Source organism: Puma concolor, chromosome A1 (genome assembly GCF_028749965.1).
Source record: "Puma concolor isolate L17-30 chromosome A1, mPumCon1.1.hap2, whole genome shotgun sequence".
Taxonomy (NCBI): domain Eukaryota; kingdom Metazoa; phylum Chordata; class Mammalia; order Carnivora; family Felidae; genus Puma; species Puma concolor.
Genome location: NC_141667.1, coordinates 100,467,945 through 100,492,720, shown reverse-complemented (window position 1 = coordinate 100,492,720; position 24,776 = coordinate 100,467,945). Strand labels below are relative to the sequence as shown.

At 37.9% G+C, this 24,776-nt stretch overlaps 1 long non-coding RNA gene across 3 annotated transcripts in view; it reads left to right on the top strand.

Annotated features, from left to right (window-relative positions):
- Nucleotides 1-24,776, top strand: part of LOC147584329 (uncharacterized) — a 251,125-nt gene that overhangs the window by 79,487 nt on the left and 146,862 nt on the right. For 2 of the 3 annotated variants that reach the window (XR_015248477.1, XR_015248471.1), the window contains exon 5: nucleotides 18,274-18,363. This is a non-coding gene — a long non-coding RNA (uncharacterized LOC147584329). Of the gene's footprint in view, nucleotides 1-9,271; nucleotides 9,384-18,273; nucleotides 18,364-24,776 lie in introns of those variants that run through there. The other variant, XR_015248475.1, reaches the window with a different exon arrangement.

Genomic DNA, 24,776 nt, shown 5'->3' with positions numbered 1-24,776 from the left:
CTTAAATAGGGTCATTTGGATTTCATCTGCTACATCCATCTTCTCATCTAAAGGAATAGTTAGGTAGTCACTAAGGTACCACTATCAAAATAGCACTAACTCCAAGCATATCATTAATTTATTAGAAAGAATAAAGAATTCTAAGTTGTGAATAATACTAATATATGTCTCTTTCTTATAGAGCTGTTCTACCAAAGATTCACTTAAAATTCTGCCAATAAAGTAGAGTGTTTTGAGCTCTTCTTGCTGTGACAGAAAAGATACGACGTGAAGTCAGGTCAAAGTAGGGTTGCACCTGCTGACAGGGGTCATTCTTTGAAAAATCCCTGGGCTTTTTACACATTTTCACCATGACACACTAACATTTAATCCTTACTGTAATTATTTGACCTAATCATCTTGCCAAAGATATAATTGATCTTTCTCCTGGAGGAGGAACGTAGAATAACAATGCCCTAATTTTGTATGTCTCTGTTCCATAATGACAGGCTGTCATTTTCTATAATTTACCAGAGATGATGAACAATGCATGTAGGCTGAATATAGTTGCTTAGTAACCACCTTTAAAAATTTTCTTAAATGTAATTGCTTCTCTGCTAGGGAAACACTGATCCAGCTAATCTGCATTTAAACCACTTTCTAAGCAACTCCACATATTAAACACCCCTGTGTTTTTAATTTCAAATTATTTTGCCTTTTAAACTCTGTTAAAGTCACCACCTTTGTTAAGATCATTATTTGTTTTTGAACAAAGCGAGGCATTCAAATAATTATCTGACAATTACATTGTCATTCCCTCCACTTTTTTTTTGTATCTCTTTTCTTATTGCTTTTTTAGAGGTGAGGATAGATATTTAAAAAGAATCATGAAAATTCCCAGTTCAACTCTGAAAGATTCTAAATGCTTTCAAACACCACCAATCTGGTTTTCTTTAACTGTGTATCAAAATCACTATATGAGTGTTCTCTTGGCTTCTGTTACTGGTCTTCCTCTTGCTGTTAATCCAACATCTATGTTGCTATTTAAGAAAATGTGGAGTCTATGCAGATACCTAGCACATAACTTTGCTTTTTATAGTTTTGTCTACCTATGTACACTGACTAGAATGATGAAATAGTTAAAAGTTATAATTCTGTTAAATAGCTGTTGTTAGTAGTATGGGATAGTATTTCAAATCCTTAATTACTGCACTATGTCCAGTCCACCTCTATAGCTGCCCATCTTTCCAGTGGGCAGAAAGCTCCTGTTGATGTAGGAATAATTCACAGCAAGAACAAATTTGACTTAGTCTTTGATTCTAAGTTTGAATTGGATACAGGATAGAAGAGACTAGAAATTGATTTGAGGAACTGAAAGAACATGTTTATATTTCTACCCCCAATCTTTAAACTTAGTAAATGACATCCAAGCTAGAGGAAAGGAAAGAGTTTGGAGAGAAGACAAAGGAAATTAGAAGCAAGTGTAGTGACTTTACTCTTTGTACCCCATCCATGTATGTGTCTCCACCCTCTCAGATCTACCTTTCATCTCAGGATCCAAGAGAGGAAAGTCTCAGGCAAAATCTGGAAAAACTGTGAGCCTCCAAGAGAAACTCCCTGCTGCATGCTAGCTTAGCAAAATGGCAGAATGGTATAGATGGAAAAGATTGGGCCAGAGACACCTCCCATCAATCAATCAATCAATCAATTTCAAAAACATTTTGCCCATGGATTCTGAGATCCAGTTATTGCTGGGGTCCTAGCATGGGGACACATAGGTTAGCTAAGAGAGAGAGCTGATAAGTTACTTGCGAGGAGGTCACCTAGCATTGTTGAAAGGACCTTCACCAAAAGAATGCTGCTTGTACTTCCTGCCAGGGATGAAAAGAAGTGCAGCTGAACACAGACAACTGTCAGCGCCAGAGAACAGAGGAGGAGCTGGTGGTCAAGAGCTCTACTTGAGGAAGCATTGAATACCTTGAACCAAGAGGAAAGACAAGTTACATTCCCAGTAGACACCAGCAGAGACATGACCTCAGAGAAGTGACATACAGCTTACCAATGAGGAAATGCTCCCATATACTTTCCTAACACTCAGATACTACCCTAGAGACAGTCATGGAAGCTAGAATATTCAGTTCACTAAGATTTAAGCTCATAGTGATTTGACTACAAGCTGGAATTGGTGGAAAGAATAATCTCTGCTGGACTTAGAAAATTCGGGCACTACTTGTTTTAAGTTGCCTCCCATTAGGCAGACTTGAGAAACAAATTTTCTACACTCCATTTAATTCGTACCTGTGTGGCTCAGCCTGGTTCATGTTAAGACAGCAGGGTTTGAGGGGATGAGGGTGGAGAAAGCTGAGGAATGTATTGAAGTTTCTATCTCATATGGGGCAGTCTGGATGATGTAGTCAAGAGTAGATCATCTGTAACAAGCAACCCTGGTTTGAATCCTGGCTTCATCAAATACCAGTTTTGTATTTTGGGGCAAAGTATTTTATTCTACTGAATCTGATTTTCCTCATTGGAAGACATACGATAATACTCAACTTCAGAGGGTTGTTGTGAGGTTTTAATACTTTTGGCACATAATGTCTGGAATATGATCACACGGTATCATATTCTTGACCTCCAGTGCTCTCCTTCATTCTTATCCCCCATGACATCTCCCCTCCACAGCTCCCCACCCCCAGCATGAAAGAACGTTCCATGTGGGCAGAACTTCTTCCTTATTCACTTATGTATCCATAGTGTCTGGCACACAATAAATGCCAAATGAATAGTTGTTGAATGAATAAATTGGGGTGGAGCTCTAGGGAGGTAGCTGGGAGTATTAAAGCAGGTTCTACCCATCGGGTAGTGGGGTGAGTGGAAGAGCAGGTGGTTATAAATGGTAAGTTTCAGGAGTGCAGGTTTTCATTAGAGTGAGGGAAACAGAACACACTTATACTCACATGCACACTTACATTTATAATAGAAAGGGAACCGAAATTCATGGTCTGCAAAGACAAACAAATCCTGAGCTATAAAAGTATACTTTTATAGACTACTGGTTGTGTTTTTCAACAGTGTGTACATTTGTGTGAAACTCTGTGTGTGTCTTTTTCTAGTGTGTGTTTCTGAATGTTTGCAAAATACTTCAACTAGAGTTTTCAGTCTTATCTGATTGTTTTGAATTTATCTATCTATCTATCTATCTATCTATCTATCTATCTATCATATGCAAGCTAAGTATTTCTCTGTGAAAAATGTAAATAGAATTTAACTACATTGAAAAGCCAAAACTAATGCTTTAAGGATCTTTAAGAGCTTGTAAAGATGAAGAAATTTTAGAAAGATTTTCATTTGGCAGTTTAAGACTACTGTAGGTTTTTAGAATACAATTAACCTTTAAACCTGGCTCATCTTTAAAATGGGTAATAGACCTGACCTTGGAATAAGAGCAAAATCTCTATGGATACTTGGATTAGGACATAATATACTTTCATTCTTTTCATTTTTTTTTCTTTTTAAACAAAAAAACCTTTAAAATCTCACATTTGGGGGCACCTGGATGGCACAGTCGATTGAGTGTCCGACTCTTGATTTTGGCTTGGGTCATGATTCCAGGGTCATAGGATCGAGCCTGTGTTGGGCTCTGTGCAGGGTGTAGAACCTGCTTAAGATTCTCTCTCTTTATCTTTCTCCCTCTGCTCCTGTCCCCTACTCATGCTCTCTCTCTTTTTTAAAAAATAAATAAATAAAAAGTAAAACCTCACATGTGTAGTTTTTACTATTTTTATCATTACTGCCGGGAATGATAGGTAATGGTTTTCTAAAAGCAGAAAATTTTATGTTTCTAATGTTCAAAAATTTAATGTCCTTGATATAGTAAATGATGAAGTTTAATTCTGTTTTTCTTAGTAGTTCTCATCATTTGATTTCCATATACTTTGGTACATAAAGATTGCCCTATGTACAAAATGGTCTGCCTTAATATATGACATTGTCATCAAGCCATAACAAAATGTTCTTTTATTTATGAGAAAATGAAAAGGTTAATTCTTTGGTTCTTTCAAAAGTAACTATTTAAATATGTCATCATTTAATAATGTAGAATGAACATTTCACAGTTTCTGTAAAGATATTTTTTTGAGACCAGCAGTAACAAAGAGTTGACTAGGAGAAGCTAATAATAGACTCCAGCTGAGCAGGGAAGGAGTTGGTCCAGTGATTCTCAAACTTTCTCATTGTTCATTCTCTCTGGTTTCATGAGAAATGAGATTCTCATTTTTCATTCTCTCAAGAATCACCTGAAAAATTTGTTCAATCACAGATCTCCGGTTTAACAAAACCTCCATACCCAGGGATTTTGATTTAATGGGTGGTATAGTTGATTGAATGGTGGCCTCCATTCACATAGATATAGATATGGTCACATTCTATCTCCTGGAAACTGTGAATGAGACCTTATTTGGAAAAAGGGGTTTTTCAGGTATAATTAAGGATCTCCGGATAAGATTCCCCTTGATTATTGGGTTAGGTCCTAAATCCAATAACAAGTATCCTTATAAGATATACTGAAGAAGAAAAGACACACAGGGGATATGTGTCTGCCATGTGAAGGCAGAAATTGGAGTTTTGTAGCCATAAGCTAAGGAACACCTGGGTCTGTTAGAAGCTGGAAGAGGCAAAGAATGATTCTTCCTTCCCTAGAGACTTCCAAGGAACCACAGTCCTACTGACACCTTGATTTCTAGCTTCTGGCTCCCAGAACTGTGAGAGAATAGATTTTTGTTGATTTAAGTCGTTTAGTTTATGGTAAATTGTTATAGTAACCCTAGGAAACCAGTACAGGGGTGGACCAAGATCGTGCATTTCCTATAAGCTGTTGCTGCTAGGAAGTGGACCATGATTTGACTAGTATTGATTTAGTAGATGCTGTGAGTTTAGATGGAAATCAAGTCCAGGATGTTCCATAAATCAGTTGAAATACAGGATGTTCCGTAAATCAGTTGAAGTTTAGATCAAACTGCCCAGGAAATCTGAAAATGAGCAAAGCGGAAACTTAGCTTGCACTGCTTTCTCCCTCTTTGATATTTCCTTCTGCATGGGTGTTCTATGCTCACAGAGCCTGTTCACTCCTGGTTATCCTCAAGACTCAATTTAAATTTCCTTTCTTGGATTGGAGCCTCTGGAATAGGTTATCCTTTATTGTAACACTCCAGTAGAACTCTGTACTTCTGTGTAGCCCTCATCACCATTATAATGATTGTTTCAAGGTCTGTTTTTCTGGAACATTGTAAATTTTTAAGGAGAGAGGCCATAAAAGTCTTCCAGCTCTATACTCAGTTCCTCACACAGAGTTTAACACACAGTAGGTACTCAATAAACATATCAGTGAACAGAAAGCAAGCCCTGCCCTAAAATACTCTGAGGAAAATGTTTGCTGCTTCTCTATTGGCTGCGGATTTTTTATTCAGGGGGTTTAGTAGGTAAAGCAAGACGTTAGAAGTGGACCAACAGATGATTATTAAGTATTTCTTTCTGTGCAGAATGATTTACTGAGTTAGATGCTCTGAATGAAAATATATATTCAAGTCCTGTCAGCTCCATGTGGTGTCATCATCCTCTTTATCTCTGAGGCAAGTTTTCTTTCAACACGTGTTATACACGTGCAAAAATAGAATAAAAAAGAGGATACTTTCTGCAAAGTACTCATTTTAACAACCACAAAATATGTATGTTTTTACTAGGCTTTTAAAGACAAGCTTTGAAACTGTAGCCTCTTCTTCTTTTCTAACCAATGACATGAAACCAGCTTTTTGAGCGGACCATCCCTTTTCATCTCCAAGAATAAAGTGACCAATTTGTAACTGTGACTACCTAACATGGGTCAGAATTTAATTATTAAGTCCCGTGCTAGCATACAGATTGGTATTCAGTTTTGATGGGGTCACTAGCTAGAGTTCTAGCTATGCAAGGTGACCCAGGAAATTTCAACAGAAATTATTATTTAACAGTAGCTGATTCTTCTCCTGGGATATAGATAGATATAGATATAGATATAGATATAGATATAGATATAGATATAGATATAGACATAGATATATAGATAGATATATAGATAAATAGATATACATATAGATATACATCTATCTATATATATATATATATTTTAACTTTTCAAAGTTTACTTTTTATTCAGCTGTACTGAGGTATAACTGACAAATAAAATTGGAATATATTTAAAGTGTACAATGTGAGTTCATGGGTTCGAGCCCCGCTTCGGGTTCTGTGCTGACAGCTCAGCGCCTGGAACCTGTTTCAGTTTCTGTGTCTCCCTCTCTCTCTGCCCTTCCCCCACTCATTCTCTCTCTCTCTCTCTCTCTCTCTCTCTCTCTCTCTGTTTCTCTCAATAAATAAACACTAAAAAAAATTTTTTAAAGCATACAATGTGATAATTTGATATGTATACACATTGTGAAAGAATTCTTGAGTGAGATATCTTGAAAGGTTTTTATCAGCTGGATGATGTTTTATATATTAGCTATTGGCTGAACTGTATTTTGCTACTAAGTGTAGTTTTGAATTAAAAAATTTAAATCCAAGTTTTCAATTCAGATCTATCTAAATCCAAAAGACCATACCCTTCTCATAAGGCCACATTAAAAAATAAAATAACTTGTGTAAGTAGCTTGGCAATTCAGTGACCAAATATGTATTTCTCATAGTATTTGGTCTTAGCCCCCTGGTTCCTGGCTCACAGCTTCCCAAAACCCTTGAAATTTCCTCAGTGATAAGAGCAAAAGGAACATCTTTTTTCATAATATTTGGTCTCTTGTCTTCGGTTTCTGAAATCACTTCTGAGCCTTGAAGGGCAAATGGGTGTCTTGATATTCATAAGAAGCCCCCTTCCACCACACCTGGGTTTATGTTAATGTGGTGACTTTTAGAAAGCAGCTAAGGATGGGGGCTGGTTGCCAGAGGAACCAACTGTGTGATTAGAGGTTAAAAGGGTCCGTTGCAGGGATACCTGGGTGGCTCAGTCGGTTGAGCATCTGACTTCAGCTCAGGTCATGATCTCAAGGTCTGTGGATTCAAGCTCAGCGTTGGGCTCTGTGCTGACAGACTGAAGCCTGCTTTGGATTCTGTATCTCCCTCTCTCTCTGCCCCTAACCCACTCATGTTTTTTCTGTCTCTCTCAAAAATAAATAAACATTAAAAAAAATTTTTTTTTTAAGTTTCAATTGTCCCCCTGCCCTATCTTCTGGGAGAAGAGAGGGCCTGGAATTTGAGTTCAATCACCAAAGACCAAAGATTTAATCAAGCACCTATGTAATGAGGCATCTGTAAAAACCCACAAGGATGGGGTTTGGAGAGCTTCCAGGTTGGTGAACACTGTGGAGATTTCAGAGACCTGTGAGCTGGGGGAGGGCAAGGAAGCTCTGGGCCATTTCTCTCTACTTTGCTCTATGAAACTCTTCCATCTGTCTGTTGCTGAGTTGTCTCCTTTTATAATAAATGATAATCAACTGAGTAAAATATTTCTCTGAGGTCTGTGAGCCAACTATTTGAACCCAAGGAGGGAATCATTTGAATATCCTACTATAGCCAGTTTATCCAGACAACAGCCTGGACTTGCCATTGGCATATCAAGTGAGGGCAGTCTTGTGGGACTGAGTCTGGGTGCTGTCTCTGGGAACCTAGTATCAAAATTGGGTTTGAGTTTAGGATCCACTGGCTTCTCTTCCTTCCAATTTTAAGAGGAAGGTCTTTAATCTTTCGCCATTGCATATGATACTAGTGTTAATGTGAAAATAGACAATCTATTTTAGTAATGTAATCATCTTGTTGTTCAATAATGATAAAGTAGAACATTGTATAAGCTCTGAAGGTCCATTTAGTCTAGTATACAATTCTATAGTCAATTATGTTTCTGCAAATATCAAATGTGCTGATTCCTTTTTTTTTTTTAAGAAAAAGTTTACTTTTGGATGAATTCTCATCAATCCAAAATTGTTTAACCAGAAATAACAATTTCTTGACTGAGTATGTATAACTAAGGAATGTGATTCACTTTTGTTGTGTCTCTGGGGTTCTTATTTATCACTTGAATGATATCAAGTGATAAATGCTTAGATAATTAGAATCCCAATATCTGTCAGTCTGTGTCTTTTGTCTCTTCATACATGAGGGCACTTATGTTCCAAAAGTTTCTCTGATGTCTTCAGAAGAAAAACCAACAACTCTCTTTGGAATACATCTGGGCCATTCATAACTTCTTTTAAGAGCAGGGTCTGCATTATCTGTAATTACTTGCATCTCTTGTGGAACTTGTGTATACTTTGGTCCTCCTACATCACAAATCAATTCTCAATATTTGAGTCAACATAATCATTTCCCTCCTCATGCTACCTGAAAGAACCTAATTAACATATCCAAAATTACAATTAGAGGGGCCCCTGGGCGGCTCAGTCACTTAAGTGTCTGACTTCAGCTCAGGTCATGATCTCAGAGTCGTGGGTTTGAGCCCCACGTTGGGCTCTGTGCTGACAGCTCAGAGCTTGGAGCCTGCTTTGGATTCCGTGTCTCCTTCTCTCTTTCTGCCCTTCCCCAGCTTGTACACACTCTCTGTCTTTCTCTCTTTCTCAAAAATAAATAAACATTGTCAAATAAAATAAAATAAAATTAGAGTTAGAATAAATTATTAATTTTGGACTCTTTTGTCTGCTTGACAAGGAATTTAGTGCAATTTATGTTCCTCTGACCGCCCTCCTCAGCCTGAACCATCCCTCCAAAACTCTTAACCAATGTTAATTTAACATTAGGCTGAGGATTTATCTTGCTGGTGGGAAGAACTGAAATATATTAATAAAATATCAGTTTTATTTTGGAAGTAGCTTGTGTTTAGAGAGAAACTCTGTGAGCATCATGTTATTTATCTAGGACCTAGATGGATGGCAAGGCAGCTTTCAAACAAACATTGTTATTTAGTGTGGGGAATTTTATTATGACAAAACAAATACATAAAGCACAGATCAGGAAAGAGCTGCACATTCTTTAGCCTGATAAGGCCATGGTTATTGTTTGGCAGGTTGTAAAATAAACAGACAAAATAAGCAATCTTAAATAAAGACATCAGGACGTTTTTCACGTAGGCTAAATTGGACTTCACAAGGAAAAAGTTCTCGCTGTGGTGTTACCTTTGGGTATTTTCAGGTAAAACTCGGCCCCAGCAATTACTGCTGAAGAGGATGTAACAGTGGTTGAAGCATCCTGTTCTCATCCTTTCTCTGCCCTCTCATAGACGACTAACCATCCCGAGATGAAAGACATCTTTTTCCATCCTTCTGCCTCTTGTCGTGCACCACGATGATATTGTAGTCTCTGAGTAGACACAAAAAGAGAAGACTTAATGATAACAGGTATGGGATGGGGAGCCAAGTTGGTTCTTATGATCAGAACAAAATTACCACTCTTTTTTTTTTTTTTAACTGAGATATAATTGACATATAACATTGTTTTAGTTTCTGGTATACAACATAATGATTTGATATATGTATATATTACAAAATTATCACCACAATACGTGTAGTTAACAACCATCACCACACATAGTTGCATTTTTTTTTCTTGTGATAAGAACTTTTAAGATCTTATCTCTTGGCAACTTTCAAATGTACAATACAGTATTATTAATGACAGTCTCCACGCTGTACATTACATTCCCAGAACTTATTTATTTTATAACTGACGGTTTGTACATTTTGACCACCTTCACTCATTTTGCCCACCCCCAACTCCACCCCCATCTCTGGCAATGACCAATCTGTCTCTATATCTGTGAGTTCGGCTTTTTTTTTTTTTTAAGTTTATTTATTTTGAGAGAGAGGGAGCGTGTGCATGGACGAGTAGGGGAGGGGCAGAAAGAGAAGGAGAGAGAGAATCCCAAGCACAGGGCTCCCTCAGTCTCATGAACCATGAGATCATGACCTGGGCCGAAATCAAGAGTTGGTCGTTTAACTGACTGAGTCACCCAGGTGTCCTCAGCTTTTTTTTTTTTTTTAATTAAGATTCTACATATAAGTGATATCATACAGTATTTGTATTTCTCTGTCTGATTTATTTCATTTAGCATAATGCCCTCAGGGTCTATCTATGTTGTTGCAAATTACAGGAGTTCTTCTTTTTTTAAAAAATATTTTTAAATGTTTATTTATTTTTGAGTGCGAGAATTGGTGAGGGGCAGAAAGAGAAGGAGACACTGAATCCAAAGCAGGCTCCAGGCTCTGAGCTGTTACCAAAGAGCCCAATGCAGGGCTTGGACCCATGAATCATGAGATCATGACCTGAGTTGAAGTTGGACGCTTAACCGACTGAGCCACCCAGGTGCCCCAAGTTCCTTTTTTATGGTTAAATGATATTCCATAGCATTCCGAGTGTGATATCACATTTTCTTTATCCATTCATCTGTTGATGGAATGTAGGTTGTTTCTGTGTCTTGACCATTGTAAATAATTCTGCAGTGAACATGTGGTGCAGATGCCTTCAGATAAATACCCAGAAGTGGAATTGCTGGATCACAATATTTACTCTTACAGTAATGGCACCGGGCAGTGCTTGGCTCTAGGAATCATCGAAGAGGGCACACCAAAGTCTGCTAGTAGGAACTCAGACCACCTGTCAGCTGGTGTGGATTCTAAAATATTTAGTATTTCAGTCCCTGGTCAGGGAGGACTGGGACCTTTCTCAAATTTTTAGGGCCAGGAAGGGTGTTGCCAGGGTGTTCTGGTAAATGTTTAACAACCAGATCTCTGAACAAAGAAAAAGCCTGATTTATAGTGTTTGCCAATTTCTGTAGTGCAGATTCTCCCGCTGTGGCCAATTTCAAGCTACTAGTGTTACTAAACTCAGAGCTGGGTAGAGATGTGCACTACCACAACATTATGTAGCATTTCCACCATAGAGGCACAGCAGATGTAATCTCAAGGGCATAGATAATAGGAAATTGTAGCAAAATTAGAAAGGTATGGAGGTGTATTTATTACCTTTGCTTTTAGTATCAGAAATGAAGAGGTAAATATCTTATTTTTTGCAAATAATCTGATTATGTAGAACATTTAAGAGGTTTTTCAGGGTCATTTTTCTTCACTTGAGGTGTTTTTCACTTGTCCTTTTTACTTTTAGGTGTTCTGGTTCGGAAGGGTTTTTATGCAATGTCTTAGTTTCAGATTTTGAGATTTGTTCAAGTGTTTGGTTCTGATTTATTTTGTGACAGTGATGCCTGACACATTTCTAAAGGCTAACACTCTGAGGGTGAAATGGTAGCTCATTTACCAAACAAGATGTTGTACTCAAATATCATTATAAGCATATTAAATGTCACTCCTTCCTATTGTTTTCCATAACCCCAAACTATGTTTCCCTGTTGATTTATTCTGCTATTCCAATTTTCTTACTAAAGTATCTTTAAAATATATCAAGGTTTCGATTTCTAATAAATGACAAATTTAAATTTGCTCATTATGTAAAGAAAGCAATTTATAATTAGTCCCAACCAATGTAACCTTGAATTTCCCCATTATTTTCTGTAAAATAATTTTAACATAATAATCTATACATCCTATTTACAGTTTCTTATTTAGTAAAAGATAAAAGAAACAATATAAGAAATATATTCTGTTTAATAACCTATGGTTATGATTTATCAGATAACAAGAGAAAATAAAAGGCAAAAGAGTCTTTTCTGGAAACATTGATCCTGCTTTTCTCATCTACATTCTCTGCCTTATTTAGAAATGCTACAAAACTAAGTTGTTTTTTTATTTAATTGAAGTACAGTTGACACAATGTTTTATCAGTTTTAGGTGCACAACATAGTGTTTTGACAACTCTATACGTTATGCTGTGCTCACCATAGATGTAGCTACCATCTGTCACCATACAACCTTATTACAATACCATTGACTATATTCTCTATGCCGTACATTTTATCTCCATACAGTACTCATTCTATAACTGCAAGCTTGTATCTCCCACTCTCCTTTACCCATTTTGCTCAGTCCCTCACCCCCCCTCCCCTTTGGCAACCATATTTGTTCTCTGTATTTATGGGTCTGTTTCTGTTTTGTTTTTAGTTAGTTAGTTAGTTTGTTTATTTATTTATTTACTTATTTATTTATTTATTTATAGTAATCTCTACACCCAATGTGCGGCTCGAACTCATAACCTCAAGATCTACAGTTGCATGCTCCTCCAACTGAGCCAGTCAGGCACCCCTGTTTCTGCTTTCAGTGTGTTTATTCATTTGTTTTGTTTCTTAGATTCTACATGTAAGTGCAATCACATAGTGTTTGTGCTTCTCTGTCTGATTTATTTCACTTAGTGTGTAATACCCTCTAGATCCAAAAACTAAGTGTTTTAATGACCTCCATCATTTTCCAAATCACTGCTTGTTCCGTGCCATTCACTTATGCATTTATTTATAATTGGTACCTCCTATGTAGCAGGCTCTAAGCTCTTTCAGCGAAAGCAGCTCAGCTGAAGGGCAGATAGTTGGGAGGCTTGATGATTATAATCCAGATCCTTAAAAACATGGAGATCACCAGCCACAGCAGATCTGTTAAATCAACTTCCCTTGTCTAGGAAAACCTGGGGCTCTGAAAAAAGGATCAGGACTAAGGACATCTGGGTGGATATTCCTGAGTTATTTGGCACTCTGATCTCCCCTGAAATCTCAGAGCTGCAGGGCAGCACATCTCCCTATTGGGAGTTGGTGCTTCCTCATGCAGGGGGACACTGTTGGAGTCCCCTCCAGTATGGCTGCAAGTGCTTCCCTCAAGATACCCACTTCCTCTGCTGGCTACCAGGCTGATAACTGGGTTAAATCCCAGCATGACCCAGCTGGGGACATGCTGGGTCTGTGACAGAGGAAAGAAGTAACACTGTGAAGGAGCAGAGTAGTTAGCATGTATCAGTAGGGCCCACGAAAGTCCCCCTAGGAGTGATGAGGTTGGAGCCAATTCATAAAACACTTGAATATGAGACATTTTAGAGTCTGGATTTCCCACTTCTCCGTTTATGAGAGTAGTAAAACAAAAAACAAAAACAAAACGGGAGAGTAATATGAATAGATTTGTTCTCTGAAAGGAGTACTTTGGCTACTGGCTGTGTGGTGGGTTGGAGGGGGGCAGGACTCAAGGAAAGGAGTCCCTGTGTTAAACAATACTGGGACCAGCCCTAAAAAACTTAGCTGCTTGCTTCAAGAAATACTTACTCCCAGAAGAGTAGATAGTGAACTAACTAAAACAGTTTGCTTATCAAGACTCATTTGAAAACCTTCTCTTCACTGTCCCTACCAATCCAGAGCTATTATGTCATGAGCTGAGAGTTGATAAGGGAGTTGGAGGGGAGGATGCAGAATCCCCTGACTGGGTGATAGCAAAGTCAAAGGGAAGTCTGAGTAAGAGCCATGACACCATCCTTCTGTTCCAGAGGACCCACCCACCATGACTCCTTCCCACTATGACTCTATGGCCACATCTACTGCTGGCACTCTACTGAGAATTTCCTCTGGTTCCCTGGTATGAATTCCAAAGTACAGGCTTTGCTTGAGAGATTCAGAACACAATCGTGAGTTTTCCTTTTTTATTTACCCCACACAATTTTTTATTAAAACAATTAAACCTGAAAAGGCGCAACCAAGAAAGCAAGTAATTGTTTTCTTACAAGTTTTAATTTAAAAACATGCCAAATACATTTGTGTATGTGGCGCCTTAATCCTTCTCATTTCTTTGATAATTTTATACTTGGACCACTTTCATAATTTGTAAAAAAATTCAGCCTGAATTCTATCATTGGGTCAAAAATCAGAGGATTTGTGTATTTTCAGTACCTGGTGGTAACCTTTTCTCTCTGCCAGACGAAATATGTTCTACTTGCTGAGGCTGAAAGAATGGACTACTTTTCAGTCTCTGGCAAGTAAATTAGAAAGTTCTATGAAATTCCCACTACACCCTTAATCTGATTTTCTCTGCATTATTTCTCTCAATTAAGAAAAGAGAAAGAAAGAAAAAACAGCTTGTGAAGATCTCCATACTAAGAGTAGAAAAATTCTGTGATTAGTTTCCATAAGTAAAGAAGGTACTTTCCCCTAAGTTCTTAGAGAAAATTGATGTGGCTTTCTCCCCATTCCATTAACACTTCCCTAAGCGCAGGCTGGAATGGAATCAAGGGATTCCTGGATAAGAAGCTAATGGAGCCCATACAAGAAGTTTGCTACTTCCCTAGATTTCCACTTAACTGAGTAAAAAATATTCAAAAAGAAATATTAGAAACTCATAGTGGAAAGTATGAAAGGGTGGCTGCAATTTACCAGACAGTTTGTCAGTGACTCTCAAGTGAAGGATAGACTAATTTGAATCAGGGCTCTCCACTTGCACTCTGGGAAGTCAAGGAGGGAGGGTTCTTGGTAGCTCTTCCTCCCAATCCCTCATTTAGGAGGGTTTGTGGTGTGATAGGCTGGCACAGGGCAGTGAGACAAGGGCATGTCCCTGAGTGTGGCATGTCACACTCAGTGGGGCCACGTCTGGTTTTGTTCCTGGCCTGTACTAAACACAGACATCTGTCCCAGACACAGAGCCTCATCCGGCTCCTCAAGAAGATGACCATGCCAAACAAAGAAATCGAGGCATCGTTGCAGCTAATTTCTGGCTGCCCAACAAACACAGTCTTCCTGCCGTGACCACCTCTGGCCTTAGTGACCCAGGCTGTTCAGTGTTTATGCTCTGAATGGAAAATTACATTAAATCCAAAACTCTCACTTCACTTTTTATCTGGATCTGAAAGATTTGGATAGACATCCAAATAATCTTTGACAAAATCCATCTCAATTCCCAGAGTTGAACAAGAACAGATGCCACATTAAGGATAAGCAAACAGGCAAAATCCATTAGTTGTTTGAAAAGATATTGCTGTTTAAAAAGAGGGGGCTGTGCTAAAGAACCAGAGCTGATGTCTTCTTATGAACTGTAGTTACTGTTCAAAATAGAGGGGATGTTTTCAAGTTTTTAATCTGTGATTTTAACATGGTAGAGTGGAACTTGTCAAGTCTATAGAAATAAGCAAGATTGGGGTGGGGGATGCCTGGCTGTCTCACTAGGTGGAGCATGTGATTCTTGATCTTTGGATGGTAAGTTTGAGCCTCACATTGGGTGTAGAGATTACTGAAAATAAATAAATACACAAATAAGCTGTAAAAAAAAGAAATAAGCAAGGAGGTCATGAAGAACAATGGGAGTTCAGAAAAGAGAGTATAGAAGAAAAACCTAAATGAAGATCAGATTTGCTGTTGCAGAACATTCAGTCTATGAAGTAAATGATAACTCCTAGAATTCATCCAAATTTCAGAGGCAAGGAATAAGGAAATTTAAAAAAATGTGAAAAAAATTTAAAAGATAAGTAATGAAGGACTGAGTTAAGGAGATCTAATATACCTATGATAGAAATTCTAGAAAAAGAGAACAGAGTGGATGTAGAAAAAGAAGTAATCAGGAAATAAAGAGGTTAGGAAATTTTCTGGAGTTGAACAAATCAAATACTAAGTGTCTTCAGATTAAAAGGGGTCAATAAATTCTGGTAAAATTAAACAAGATAAACACCTAGACATATGCTGGAAAGTATTTTGACTTTCAAGGATATTTAAAAAATCTATACATATTCAGGCATTAAAAAAAGCTTATAGAGAAAATGTACTAAATTACTGGCTATTTAGAAAGAAAAATGATTGCATTAGATTCCTACTTCATAACTTACTGTAAAAGATTATAAAGATATAAATGAGTATGTAATACAGCCCTAAGTAAAGCCTTTTAAAGCCAAAGTCAGAAACCAGAGGAGAGCATTGATAGATTTAGTTACCTAAGAATTAAAAATATCTGTATATCATGATTATTACATACAAAATATGAAAAGCAAATTAAAACAAAATATTCATAGGCTGTGTAACAAAAGTTTTAAAACTGGGCTAGAGAAGGTGCCAATAATAAATATTTGTTGAACACATGATCAGTAAGTGAAAACTCAAAGCATCCTTCTGAAACATTAAGACACCAAAGCCCTGGAGATGCAGACAAAGGACATGAATGGGGAATTCACAAAAGGAATAAAATTGGGCAACATACATATAAAGAATCCAGTCTCATTAGAAAAAAATCAGTCTAATCAAGATGTCACCATTTTTAACTAATTAAGATGGCAAATATTAGAAATAATCCTAATACTTTAATCCCGCAGATCCACATATTCTCATACCCCAGATGACAGCGTAAATGGCATGCTCTTTCAGGATATCAATTTGCAAATATGGAAAGATGTAGAAAAATTTGCAGGATTTCCATAATCTTTCCTCCTTTCCATAATCTTGAAGTAGGCAATAAAAGTCTCAAAGTACTCCTGTTTCTATCCTTGGAAACAGCCATTTCACTCGTGGAATTTTATCCTAAAGAAAACAATTAGAAGACTGCAAAATGAAACAGTTAGTCTCAAATGCACCATTACAAACTGTTTTTGAAGAATAGTTAAGAAAAGTGAGGAAACACAGTCTAGAGTTGAGTAGGAAGGCAAATTAAAATGCTATTATAGCTGATAATATAGCAATATCTAACTTTTGTGGAGATGATCATACTTAGCATTATACATCAAAGATGTCCTTGTGCTTTAGTGGGTATAAGTTCTAATCTTGTGCCTATTTTGCAGATGAGGAAGCTGCAGCCTGGAGATATGAGGTTTAGAGGTCTGTCTCTATTTGAGAATCCATGTAACAACTCTGTTATAAACTGCCTTTAATTTTTTTTTAATTTTTTTTTCAATTTTTTTTTCAACGTTTATTTATTTTTGGGACAGAGAGAGACAGAGCATGAACGGGGGAGGTGCAGAGAGAGAGGGAGACACAGAATCGGAAACAGGCTCCAGGCTCCGAGCCATCAGCCCAGAGCCTGACGCGGGGCTCGAACTCCCGGACCGCGAGATCGTGACCTGGCTGAAGTCGGACGCTTAACCGACTGCGCCACCCAGGCGCCCCGCCTTTAATTTTTTTAATACACCTGTAAGATACAGAAAAAGACTGGTAAAACATTCTTTAAAATGTTACTAATGGAATAACTGATATTTTTTTGTTTCCTTTGTATACTTTTCTATTTCTCTCAATATGTATTGATATTATTATCAGAGGGAAAATTGCAGTAGTTTTAAAGCCCCCATATTAACTGAGCTCAGGTTCTTAACCACTTTCTCTCCTTACCTAGCACCCACTCTTTACCCGATTTCTCACATTTACTTTATTTACATGTTCCTCATTGAGAATTCATGTTCATCATGGTACTCTCGACCTGATAGAAGATATCAGATCATGAAGGAGCTATTGCACATAAATATAAACTCTACCCTGGCCATACACATACCACAGGGGCTAAATGAGTGGGGCCAGAGTCCTGGGTTCTCCTCTTGAACTTGGCATTTATTCCCCTTGGTAAATCAATTATTCAAGTATTATTCAACAATCAATTATAAATTAATCATTTTCTCAGTAAAGTGAGGAGAAAAATACTAGCTTTCTCCTAGTTTGCAATGAAGATTAAATGAGTTAATATATATAAAGCATGGTGACTGGCCCATTGGAAGTACTATATTAGTATACTTATTAAATCTAAGTAAGTAATATATTTTAGAAAGACTTTCAAGAAACTGAATTCTTTTAGGTATATTGCTGGTTTACTCTGTTAACTGGGAAATAGAATTTACTGGGACAGACCATTGTCTGAACATTTTACTCAATGGCATTTCCACAATGGTATCATTTCCCAGTCAGCCTGATAAGTGAACAATATGCAAGAAATTGAAAATTTGGATTAGTAAAGAAGTTAATAAAGACTGGGGCTCAACAAAAGTGAATTTGGGTCCTATTAAACGCTAGAAAGATAAACCCCAGTCCTGAGGGGGCAGTTCTTGGGGGAGGGCAAACTGAAAAATAGCACCGTGAATTAATCATGCTCCCCAGGTGTGAGAAACACCTTTGAGAAACACCAAAGGGGACCGTGTGAATAGACTATTTGATTGGCTTGGCGGCAGCACTAATAAATGCTTGACTTTTGCCGGTATGGTAATTTAGGAATGATAAGTGGAACCTGCCAACAATGCCATTTTACTTGATTGCACCCTAATTGCATTTATGTCATTGATATCAAACTGTGCATAATTAGAGACTATTTTAACTCTAATAAGAAAGAATACACTTTGTTTTTACATATCCAGATCATATCCTATGGAAGCAACATCCTTATGTCATAGAATAATGGCTTCTTCTGCCTATTACAAGGAGACCTGCTTTTTCTGACTATTGAGGTATTGTTCATAGACAAGGTTGATGGCTTGGTTATTTTTATTTCACAATGTAAACCTGGGTTGATATGTGCCTGTTGACTATGTTACACACTTACTTAAATGATGAACTTAGAACATATTGTGTAGAACTCAGCAACATATTTCATTCTAGTGTGCAGACAGCATTGGATCTTCACAGCACAATGGGTATTAGTAATAAGGAAAACCTTTGTGACACCTAAGATGTTAAATAATACTTGAAATTGAAGGCAACAAAAGCAAGTTAACAGTAACCAAAGGCCCCCTTGTGTATCTATCATGCATTTGTGGCTCAACATGGGATAATTTCACATAACTGGCTTCCCTGAGAGCTGTGACACATACAAAAAATTTAGTGCTTATTGATCCGAAGTGTAGCTTTGTGTGGCAAAACAAATTCTAGATATTATCAAGTAAATCGTACCTTTCCCTCCTGTCTCAGCCTCAGCACCCTTTACATTTTAAGTCAGATCATTCTTTGTTCTGCATGGGGGCTGTCTTGTGCCTTGCAATTTGTGTAGCAGCATCCTGGCCCCTACCCACTAGATGCCAGGAGCCCCTGCCACCCCAAGTTATAGCCACCAAAAATATCTTCAGACATTGCTGAAACTCCTGAGGGGCAAAATTGCCCCCACTTGGAAGCAACTGTTCTAAGATGATAATGGCCAATCACACATGCAGTGCTTGAATGCCCACCACAGCATCCCCACCGATGTTTGTCTAGACCATGCTTGAAATCATCCAGGGAACTCAATAGGTCCTGGCAGAGCCCCTTGTTCTTTCTTCCTGTGAGCTGAAATCTCTCTCATTACATCCTCACCTGCCATGCCAGATCCTCTGGTCATTCCATACAAAAGCCATTTACGTGTTTAAAGACAACTTTGGTCGTCTTAAAGATTCTGTTCTGCTCTAAGACCCCATAATGATTCTTCGGAATCCTCCGAACTCTTTTTCACATAGGTGATGGCTACATGGTATAATTTCCAGTGTCCTGAGCACTATACTGTCCTCAAAATGCTTCCCACACCTGCTTCTCAGATGCTTGAGTTCTACAACTAGATGTAAAATTCATTGATGAAAGTCAAACAGGAAATAAAGTTGCAACCTTCCCGGGAAAGTTAACCTACTCAGCCTTATTAGTCATTTATACCTGTTTGTTTAGAAGACAGGAAAATCAGCTACAACAATCACATGACATGCATACACACAGCATAAGATGAAATTATTGTTGATATTGGAATTTATTGGATTTTTTATGCTGCTTTATTTGCCTGGCCCCTTAGCCTGGAAGACTCTTACAGCGTTTAGATGATGGATGCCCTCAGCCCCTATACGCACCACCACGATCACAACCATCTTCATGACTTTGTAGACTGCCTTCTCAGGACTCTCTGGGATTAGTTTTGAGCCATCCTAGCTCCAAATCCTGCCCCTGCAAATCCTGATTTATTTTATCGTTTGTATAAATTTAATTAAACTTTATTGTGAGATATAACAAAGTTAAGGAAAAGTATATAGGCCATACATGTACTTATTGATGATTTTTACAAAGTGAAAAACATCTATTAAGAACAGGACATTATAGGAGCGCCTGGGTGGCTCAGTCGGTTGAGCGTCCGACTTTGGCTCAGGTCATGATCTCATGGTCCGTGAGTTCAAGCCTTGCTGTGCTGACAGCTCAGAGCCTGGAGCCTGCTTCAGATTCTGTGTCTCCCTCTCTCTCTGACCCTCCCCCGTTCACACTCTGTCTCTCTCTGTCTCAAAAATAAATAAACATAAAAAAAAAAGAACAGAACATTATAGTACCCGGAAATCTCCCTCATGCCTTCTTTTGCTCTCCGAGGGTAACCACTATTGTAACTTCTAACCGCATAGATTAATTGTGTCTGTTTTTGAACTTTATATGAATGGAGTCATACAGTATGTGCTTTGTTCTGGCTGACTTCTTTCACACAACAATTTGCTTATGAGATTCTTCTGTGTGTGTGTTAAATGTGTTCATTCTTGTTACTGTGTGGTATTCTCTTGCATAAGTAGACCACGGTGTATTCTTTATTCATTCTGCTGTTGATGGACATCTGAGTTGTTTTCAGCTTGTGTCTACTTTAAACATCCTTGTGCACGTCTTCTAATGAACACATGCATGCGGTTGTGTTGAGTATATACCTAGGAAATGAACTGCTGCATCATAGAGTATGCCGATGTTCAGCTCCAGGAGATGCTGCCATATGGTTTTCCTAAATGTTGATCCCAATTTATTCTCCCACCAGCAGTACGTGTCAGTTTTTATAAATGTAGCCATACTCGTGGATATGTGGTATAGTATCTCACTGTGGTGTTAAGTTGCATTTCCTTTATGACTGATGATGGTGCATAATTTACCGTTTGTTTGTTGTTTACTTGGAAATCCTCTTGTAATGTGGCTGTTCACTTCTTGTGTCCATTTTTAATTGGATTATCTGTCTCCTAATTGATTTGTACGATTTTTTAAAATATATTTTATTTTTTTAATATGAAATTTATTATCAAATTGGTTTCCATACAACATCCAATGCTCATCCCAACAGGTGCCCTCCTCAATGCCCATCACTCACCCTCCCCTCCCTCCCATCCCCCATCAACCCTCAGTTTATTCTTAGTGTTTAAGACTCTCTTAGGGTTTGGCTCTCTCCCTCTCTTTTTTTTTTTTCCTTCCCCTCCCCCATGGCCTTCTGTTAAGTTTCTCAGGATCCACATATGAGTGAAAACATATCGTATCTGTCTTTCTCTGTGTGACTTATTTCACTTACCATAACACTCTCCAGTTCCATCCACGTTGCTACGAAAGGCCATATTTCATTCTTTCTCATTGCCACGTAGTATTCAGTATTCAACTAAATGTCCATTCAGTTGATGGACATTTAGGCTCTTTCCATAATTTGGCTATTGTTGAGAGTGCTGCTATAAACGTTGGGGTACAAGTGCCTCTATGCATCAGCACTCCTGTATCCCTTGGGTAAATTCCTAGCAGTGCTATTGCTGGGTCATAGGGTAGGTCTATTTTTAGATTTTTGAGGAACCTCCACACTGTTTTCCAGAGTGGCTGCCCCAGTTTGTATTCCCACCAGCAGTGCAAGAGGGTTCCCATTTCTCCACATCCTCTCCAGCATCTATAGTCTCCTGATTTATTCATTTTGGCCACTCTGACTGGCGTGAGGTGATATCTGAGCGTGGTTTTGATTTGTATTTCCCTGATGAAGAGTGACGTTGAGCATCTTTTCATGTGCCTGTTGGCCATCCGGATGTCTTCTTTAGGGAAGTGTCTATTCATGTTTTCTGCCCATTTCTTCACCGGGTTATTTGTTTTTCGGGTGTGGAGTTTGGTGAGCTCTTTATAGATTTTGGATACTAGCCCTTTGTCCGATATGTCATTTGCAAATATCTTTTCCCTTTCCGTTCATTGCCTTTTAGTTTCATTGGTTGTTTCCTTTGCTGTGCAGAAGCTTTTTATCTTCATGAGGTCCCAGTAGTTCATTTTTGCTTTTAATTCCCTTGCCTTTGGGGATGTGTCAAGTAAGAAATTGCTATGACTGAGGTCAGAGAGGTCTTTTCCTTCTTTCTCCTCTAGGGTTTTGATGGTTTCCTGTCTCACATTCAGGTCCTTTATCCATTTTGAGTTTATTTTTGTGTATGGTGTGAGAAAGTGGTCTAGTTTCAACCTTCTGCATGTTGCTGTCCAGTTCTCCCAGCACCATTTGTTAAAGAGGCTGTCTTTTTTCCATTGGATGTTCTTTCCTGCTTTGTCAAAGATGAGTTGGCCATATGTTTGTGGGTCTAGTTCTGGGGTTTCTATTCTATTCCATTGGTCTATGTGTCTGTTTTTGTGCCAATACCATGCTGTCTTGATGATTACAGCTTTGTAGTAGAGACTAAAGTCTGGGATTGTGATGCCTCCTGCTTTGGTCTTCTTCAAAATTACTTTGGCTATTCGGGGTCTTTTGTGGTTCCATATGAATTTTAGGATTGTTTGTTCTAGCTTCGAGAAGATTGCTGGTGCAATTTTGATTGGGATTGCATTGAATGTGTAGATAGCTTTGGGTAGTATTGACATTTTGACAATATTTATTCTTCCAATTCATGAGCACAGAATGTTTTAACATTTCTTTATATCTTCTTCAATTTCCTTCATAAGCTTTCTGTAGTTTTCAGCATACAGATCTTGTACATCTTTGGTTAGATTTATCCCTAGGTATTTTATGCTTCTTGGTGCAATTGTGAATGGGATCAGTTTCTTTATTTGTCTTTGTGTTGCTTCATTATTAGTGTATAAGAATGCAACTGATTTCTGTACATTGATTTTGTATCTGCAACTTTGCTGAATTCATGTATCGGTTCTAGCAGACTTTTGGTGGAGTCTATCGGATTTTCCATGTGTAATATCATGTCATCTGCAAAAAGTGAAAGCTTAACTTCATCTTTGCCAATTTTGATGCCTTTGATTTCCTTTTGTTTTCTGATTGCTGATGCTAGCACTTCCAACATTATGTTAAACAACAGCAGTGGGAGTGGACATCCCTTTTTTGTTCCTGATCTCAGGGGGAGAGCTCTCAGTTTTTTCCTATTGAGGATATTAGCTGTGGGCTTTTCATAAGTGGCTTTTATGATGTTTAAGTATTTTCCTTCTACCCCGACTTTCTCGAGTGTTTTTATTAAGAAAGGATGCTGAATTTTGTCACATGCTTTTTCTGCATCAATTGACAGGATCATGTGGTTCTTATCTTTTCTTTTATTAATGTGATGTATCACAGTGATTGATTTGTGAATATTGAACCAGCCCTGCAGCTCAGGAATGAATCCCACTTGATCATGGTGAATAATTCTTTTTATAAGCTGTTGAATTCGATTTGCTAGTATCTTATTGAGAATTTTTGCATCCATATTCATCAGGGATATTGGCCTGTAGTTCTCTTTTTTTACTGAGTCTCTGTCTGGTTTAGGAATCAAAGTAATGCTGGCTTCATAGAATGAGTCTGGAAGTTTTCCTTCCCTTTCTATTTTTTGGAATAGCTTGAGAAGGATAGGTATCATCTCTGCTTTAAATGTCTGGTAGAATTCCCCAGGGAAGCCATCTGGTCCTTGACTCTTATTTGTTGGGAGATTTTTGATAACTGATTCAATTTCTTCACTGGTTATGGGTCTGTTCAAGATTTCTGTTTCCTCCTGAGTTTTGGAAGCATGTGGGTGTTTAGGAATTTGTCCATTTCTTCCAGGTTTTCCAGTTTGTTGGCGTATAATTTTTCATAGTATTCCCTGATAATTGCTTGTATCTCTGAGGGATTGGTTGTAATAATTCCATTTTCATTCATGATTTTATCTATTTGGGTCCTCTCCCTTTTCTTTTTGAGAAGCCTGGCTAGAGGTTTGTCAATTTTGTTTATTTTTTCAAAAAACCAACTCTTGGTTCCATTGATCTGCTCTACAGTTTTTTTAGATTCTATATTGTTTATTTCTGCTCTGATCTTTATTTTATCTATTCTTCTGCTGGGTTTGGGGTGTCTTTGCTGCTCTGTTTCTATTTCCTTTAGGTGTGCTGTTAGATTTTGTATTTGGTATTTTTCTTGTTTCTTGAGATAGGCCTGGATTGTCATGTATTTTCCTCTCAGGACTGCCTTTGCTGCATCCCAAAGCGTTTGGATTGTTGTATTTTCATCTTCATTTGTTTCCATGTATTTTTTAATTTCTTCTCTAATTGCCTGGTTGACCCATTCATTCTTTAGAAGGGTGTTCTTTAACCTCCATGCTTTTGGAGGTTTTCCAGACTTTTTCCTGTGGTTGATTTCAAGCTTTATAGCATTGTGTCTGAAAGTATGCATGGTATGATCTCAATTCCTTTACACTTATGAAGGGCTCTTTTGTGACCTAGTATGTGATCTGTCTTGGAGAATGTTCCATGTGCACTCGAGAAGAAAGTATATTCTGTTGCTTCGGGATGCAGAGTTCTAAATATATCTGTCGTGTCCATCTGATCCAATGTATCATTCAGGGCCCTTGTTTCTTTATTAATCCTGTGTCTAGATGATCTATCAATTGTTGTAAGTGGGGTATTAAAGTCCCCTGCAATTACCACATTCTTGTCAATAAGGTTGCTTATGTTTGTGAGTAATTGTTTTATATATTTGGGGGCTCCCGTATTCGGCGCATACACATTTATAACTGTTAGCTCTTCCTGATGGATAGACCGTCTCAGTATTATATAATGCCCTTCTTCATCTCCTGTTACAGCCTTTAATTTAAAGTCTAGTTTGTCTGATATAAGTATGGCTACTCCAGCTTTCTTTTGACTTCCAGGAGCATGATAGATAGTTCTCCATCCCCTCACTTTCAATCTGAAGGTGTCCTCAGGTCTAAAATGAGTC